We start from the raw sequence: 7,110 nt of genomic DNA, 5'->3' as shown, positions 1-7,110 counted from the left end.
AAACCCCTGTTCTGGATGTGTGTGAAAGTTAAAACAGCTAGTAGCCTGAAAGTCACAGATAGTATGTGATACTATGTTCTTTTCAGCATATCTGCCTCTATGCCCCATACACCAACTGCTGGACCAATTTCTTGATTTTATTTCCTATCATCTAGGGAACAGATGTTTTTCAGATTGTGGGATTTAAATATATACTGACTCTGAATTAAGTCACTTTCTTTGCCGGTTTAGGAAAAGCCCCAGATTCCACTATTCCCTGCACTCTTGTATATTTTCGTTGATATATATCGTAGAAATGATTTCTGAAACCTTCTGAAAAACACATAATAAATTTGGTGCTTCTCTTTTCCTGTGGTTTTGCATTATATTTAGAAATATGATGGTTCTGTTTCATTTTTATATTCCCATAAGCATGGTGTGTAAGGAGTGGATAAATATTTATTGAATGCAAGAAGAGAGAAACAAAGGAAGAAAGAGAAAAGGAAAGAAGAAAAATGGAAGTGGGGAGGAAGGAGACAATGAAGAAGGAAGGGATGGAGCGAGAGTGTGAGGGAGGGAGGAAGAAAAATGAGTCACTGCTTTTGATCTTAAATTGCAAATCTGCCACGTTGTCCCTTCTCTTGGTCTCAGGACCTAGTGGATGGCTTTGTATTCCAGGTTTCAGTGCAACTGCAAGGGTTTCAGTGAAGTTACAAGTCACTAAAAAGAAAACTCAAAGGACCCATTTTAAAAAATGAAACAATTATAATGGTGGCCACACAGTGCTGCAGGCAGACATAATAACTTTCCCGTTCAATGCACCGATTTGCAGACATTTTAGTGCTGGTTACGCACAGACGTACATTCGCAGATCACAGATGCCGGACCCAGGCTTCTTCAGTCATTCTCGTTGTGATACTTTCTTCACAAATGGTGTTTGGCGATGCCCTTCTTTCTAATTGCTTTAAATTAAAAAGCAATTAGATGCCTACTAATTTCAGATTGGATTTTCTGGGTCAGGACCGAGATGGCTGCAGCACCATTAGGAAGTGTACGTTACACGGTTCCTTCCAGTATCAACTGGCCCTTCACAGAGCAGAAGGTCAGAGCCTGATCCTGCAGGTGGCAGCTGTCTTTATGGATGGTAAGATGGAGCAGAAAAAACTCACTGAGGTGGTACAGCTCCAGATGATGCGATTGGTCTTCTGGCTCTATTTGGAAGTACATTGAGGCATGGCTGGTATTTTGAAGCTCCTTTATCATTTTGTATTCCCAGAGCGTGAGACGCCTGGTAGGTAACAAGCTCCGTGTTTAAAGAATTGGTTCAGTATTGCCTTCTTTTGTAAGACAGCTCACCAAGGGCTGTTTTAGATTACTGAGTTTAAGTTTCAAAGTCCACATTTTGATACGTTTATTGCTCTACCCATTTTACCGACAAGGAAAGGAAACAGACGTGGTGACTTGTTCAGTCTTTTGGCTAATCACAGAGTTAGAGTTAGGACTACAAATCAGGTCATCACACGCCAGGATGGTTTCCGCCCCCTACCCCCGCTATATCCTGTAATTCAGTACAAATGAAATTATCCGTCTTTAAGGATTAGGTGATATACTTTCAGATGACTCGATCTCTTCATTAACATTCATGATTCTATAATAACTTTGTCCCTGTTGGCAGAACCAAGACCTGAAAAAGATGTCGTTCATATTGTAGTGGAGTAAGACAATCACTGGCTGTGTTTTCTTTCTCCATCACTGAGATCTTAAAGAACATATGGATAATTTCAGCAGTAGCTGGATTTTGGGAGCCTGTGGGTATCAACTGTCTGTCCATTTCAATGACGCGCTTTCAGGCTTTCTCCTCAAATAATTTTGTCTGTATCACTTAGCTCTCCAAATCGTTCTTCAGTTGGACTGAAAAGTGTTACTTTTACTTCCTTCCTACTGGTTTATATTCAGGAGCATGATTTAGCAAGTTGATATCATAAGCACTTATTTCATTCAAATGGCTTCTTAGAGAAAATACCTACAACAAACTGGCATGTTGGCAGAGGTGAGGCATCCAAAACCACTTCCTCATTCCAGGAAAATTCATAAGCTTGTCAAGTCAAATTTTCCCTCTGGTGGCAAAGTATGTAATAAAACAACTTATGTTGATTAGTTTTTAACTAGTTATCTCTGAATTTATACATTAATATATACCTAGTAAGGAATAATGACACCAAAAAAAAAAGTTTAAAAACTTTCTCTTGCAGAGAGTAAATGCAAATGGTCAAAAAGAGTGCTGATGTTTGGAGTCTCCAGCCGTATTAGAATCCTAAGTTTCAATGTTAAAATTGTGTAAAAATTCTTCAACTTCAACTAATTATTTTACTTTAAAAAAGTATAAGTTTTTAGTTATAAAAGTGTGTTTTGAGAAGATTTTGGAAACACAAAAATATGAAGATATATAATAAAAGACTTTCATAATATGAATCTTTTTAATAGGTTCCTATGCTTTCTTGAGTTTTTTTCTCCATTTTTTTTACTTAATTGAAATTTTTATTCTCAACTGTGTATTAATATCATATCATAAGAATGTTTCATTGTATCAATGATCAAAGTGATGTAACTAATGCCTATTTATGAACATTTAGGTGATTTTTGAAGTTTTGTTACAATAGGTATAACTGTAAAATCATATCCATCATTGGCCAGGTGCGGTGGCTCACGCCTGTAATCCCAGCACTTTGGGAGGCTGAGGCAGGCAGATCACAAGGTCAAGAGATCAAAACCATCCTGGCCAACATGGTGAAACCCCGTCACTATGAAAAATACAAAAATTAGCTAGGCATGGTGGTGCATGCCTGTAGTCCCAGTTACTTGGGAGGCTGAAGCAGAAGAATAGCTTGAACCCAAGAGGCAGAGGTTGTAGTGAGCCAAGATCGTGCCACTGCACTCCAGCCTGGTGACAGAGCAAGACTGTGTCTCAAAAAAAACTCATCATTTATATGTTATGGATTCTGATATTAATGTATTCAAAGCAACTATATGTTTATAAAATATAAATATTTGTGTAATTGTATTATGTTTCTAAAACATGTTACATGCTTTTAAAATGATTTTCCACATATTGTTTGCCTAAGCAACATTAAAATTTTATTTATAACATTTGGGAATATAAAGAAGTTTTGTATTTTTGTGCAATCTAACTTAGTAATGTTTTTCTTTGTGATTTCCTTCATTATTTTTAGGTATAGAAATACATTTTTGAATAGGTAACATTTTATTATATGCTTTGGCTAGCCTTTTGAAAAGTGAAATCACTTTTCAGATAGCAGGACTATGGTTTTAAAGGTTATAGCAATATATTGTTATCTTGAATGGTTTCACCAGTTCATACACCCCCACAAAGAGTTCAAGGTTTCAAGTCTCATTACTCCCACTTTCACATTAAGTATTATAATTTTAAGTTAGTCATTATATCTATTTTAATTCTAAAATTAACACATCTTTATCACAGAAAGTTTGGAAAATACCAACGAGTACAAAGAAAAAATAGAAATCATTGCTATCATCTAACCCAAGGATAAATCCTGTTAACTGCTTCCTATATTACTTTCCTGTCCTATTCTTTTAAATATATATGAATTTTTATTATGCTTGTGTTTCCTTAATATTACATGTGAGCATTTCCCCACATCCTAAGGTACTATGAACTCACATCGTTTCTAATGGCTGCTGTTGCCTTGTTGAACGTGTAATTAGTTATTCTCCTACACTGAGCCTGGAGAATCCTTCCAGTCATTCAGGATTTTTAAAAAGGATGTTGTAGTAAATATCCTCGGAACGCACATGTAACAGCATCTCTCAAATCTCCAGAGACACAGTTCTAGTGCTGAAACGTGAGGGCAAACAATGTGAATTGTATCACTTTATTTCTATTGTCACATTACTTACTTGGCAGATTAGAAACAGCATATCATTAATTTCACTTTTTAACTTTCAAATTTTGATTTTTGCTACAATTAAGCATGTCTGGCAAAATTATTAAATATTTACATGTCGTCTTTCGTGCAACAATATTTTCTGTTACTGAATGTTTATCCTGTGGAATCTCTTTCCTTGAATTCCATATATTATGGTTCTTCACTTTGTTGAAATCATTTTTCTAACCTGTAATTTATCTGAAGAGGCAAAATTAAGATTTTATGTATGTAACTATGCCTACAAAGAGGTTTTACAATTTTGTGTGACCAAATTTAAAATTTAATAGTATTTCGTATTTCTTTTATTAATTTTATGCATGGAAATGTATTTTCTAAGCAGGGATCATGTAGATATTTTTGTGTCTACAGTATTTTCTTCTCCTTTTATAATATAGCTTCCTTTGTTTTTCTCTTTGAGATGCAGTTTCACGCTTGCTGCCCAGGCTGGAGTGTGGTGGCACAATCTCGGCTCGTTGTAACCTCTGCCTCCAAGGTTCTCCTGCCTCAGCATTCCACATAGCTGGGATTACAGGCAGGCACCACCATGCCCAGCTAATTTGTTTTGCATTTAGTGGAGATGGGGTTTCACCATGTTGGTCAGGCTGCTCTTGAACTCTTGATCTCAGGTGATCCACCCGCTTTGGCTTCCCAAAGTGCTGGGATTACAGGTGCGAGCCACCGCGTCTGGTGGGTTTTCTTTGTCCATGTAACGATTTCATCTATTCAGAATGTATTCTGGTGTATTTGTGAAGAGAAGCGATTTTTGTACTTCTTTCTCAACTTACTAATCATTTATCAAATAGTCCTTCCGTTGATCATCGCCTGTCATCGTAATTTTTGTCAAATTTAAAGGTCTCATAACATTTTTATATTCTCCAAAGTGAACTCTCCAAAGGCACTAATGTTCTCCAAAGTCACTAAAATGTGGTTCTGTTTCTGGTCTCTGTTTTACATTTCACTGATCTGACTGCTTGTTTTTAATTTTATTAAGGTCCGTAGTATGCAAGGAGTGAAATATTTTGTTAGAATTTAAGACACACAAAAAAGACAACTGCTTAATTGAAAATATAAATAAATGCCACTCAGTGAGAGAGCTCCATTTTAGTGGGGACCCCGTGGCAGGAGACCATGACCCACAGGTGGCTTTGAAGAGGGCTCTGCTGGAGGTGTGAGAGGAAAGTGCTTCAAAGTCCATGGAGGCAAGATGCAGCAAAACACAGGGGCGTGCCAGGGAATGCCAGCGCCAGGAGGCACAGGGACAGCTGAGAGGGAGGTGGCCCAGCTGCTGGGGGCTACCTTCCCTGCTGGGCCTGTATACTTGGTTGTATTGATTAGATAACAGCACCTGTTTTCACTAGAATTCAATGTCAGCTTAGCTTTTAGATACTTAGAAAATGGGCTGGCATCTACGAGGTAACGGACATTCATGAAAACTCTTATATTTCCTTCGTGGCCATCGTGAGACACCACTTACCAACGGTGAGGGAGATGTTTCCATTTGCACTGATGAGTCGATGGGAGCTGATCCCACACTCCTTGTTATTTATTTTTCGGCTACTGTCTACTTTCCAGGAATCTTCCCACCCACCAAAATATCTGTGAACATCTTACCATGTGAAAATATTTTTAAAATTCCAGCTACAGTCTTTCTCTGGAGAGCAGCACCAGCCTCCACACTGACAATATCTGCCAGGCGCACCGACTCATTGCTGAATTCATCTTAATTATTTGAAAAGTTGTTAAATAAATCCACTGCCTGGTAGTATCATGCTGTCCGACCTATCTCTGCGCTGTGGGACCCGCTGCTGTTGGAGGGAAGCACATGTGTGCTCCTGGCCCCTTCCTTCCAGGCATGTGGTCGGATGACCATTTCTGTCCCGTAGTGTTTGGACTGCACTGCTCACAGGCAGAGGACGTGGTGTCCTGGGTAGGGGCTCTCTCGCTCTGCCACAATACCCAGCAGTTGTCCCTGACAGTGCTCCCAATGTTCCCAAACTTTTTTTTACTCTTTTGCAATTGAACCTGCATCTCTAACCCTTGCGTGTCTGAGGAGTAATTGTAAATCTAGATAATAAAACAACTGAGTTTCTGTAAGTTGGTATTCCTTGTGACTTTTGCTTCTTAATTCCTAAAGATATTATTTTGTATTTCCTGTTTATTGTTTTTCTTAACCAATTTCTCATTGAATAAAGTCCCCTAATGTTATAAATCTTGGTTGTATGCCTTTTGTTTGGTTTCTAGCCATCTAAGTTAAAAAAAAAAAAAAAAAAACACTTTTAGACTCACTCCCTTTCACAGACAAATCCACGGTTTAACTAATCTGATTCACTAAAAGGAATGCACTGTCTTATGAGAAATAAAAGGTAAAAAGTTTATTCCATGACTCCTTTCCCTCTTGGCTTTGAAAAACATTGATTTAATCTCTGAAGTATTGTTTCCCCTTTCTAATTTGTTGTTTCAACCTCAGCGATACAAAGTATTTTTTTAAAAAAAGCATTCTTCTTTATTTTATTTTTTTATTTTGGCATTTCTTCTGCGGCTCTGCAGGCTGGTCCACAGTTTGCTTTCTGTCCTGCCGGCATTTCACATGTCATCTGTACAATGTCTTTTCAGTCCCCTTCCGCCCCCACCTCCCTCCTGCGCATCCACGGAAATCACGTTTTATTTCTGTCCCGGAAGACCTCGTGGTAATTAAATAATGGTGTTTCTTCTAATATTTCTAGGAACGCTTTATTATTTTGTACTGGACAGAGTGGAAGCTGTGAATGGAAATGGACTTCAGGCAATTGCTTCCTTTCACTATTGGTTTGTCTTTAGGTTATGTCTAAGGACGAAATCAAGCATATTCTGTTTTCTGATGTAGTAAATGTGATTGAAGTGAAGAATATTTGCTTGTCTATGAGGCAATGGGACAAGTCATAAGGTAATGTTTTTCTTTCCTGTTAGCAAAATGACCTAGCACCAATCACATCAGGGTACACCAGAAGCAGAACCACGAGCGTTGTTCGAAAAGCCAAAATCATAGACTGAGATTCACATCTGAGACAGTATCGATCTTTGGAGCTAATGAGTGTGGTTTTATTTTATTTTATTTTATTTTATTGTTTTGAGATGGACTTTCTCTCTTGTCACCCAGGTTGGAGTGCAACGGTGTGATCTCGGCTCA

Source organism: Callithrix jacchus, chromosome 13 (assembly GCF_049354715.1).
Source record: "Callithrix jacchus isolate 240 chromosome 13, calJac240_pri, whole genome shotgun sequence".
NCBI lineage: Eukaryota > Metazoa > Chordata > Mammalia > Primates > Cebidae > Callithrix > Callithrix jacchus.
The sequence above is the reverse complement of the archived record's forward strand: the minus strand, read 5'-3'. Positions refer to the sequence as shown.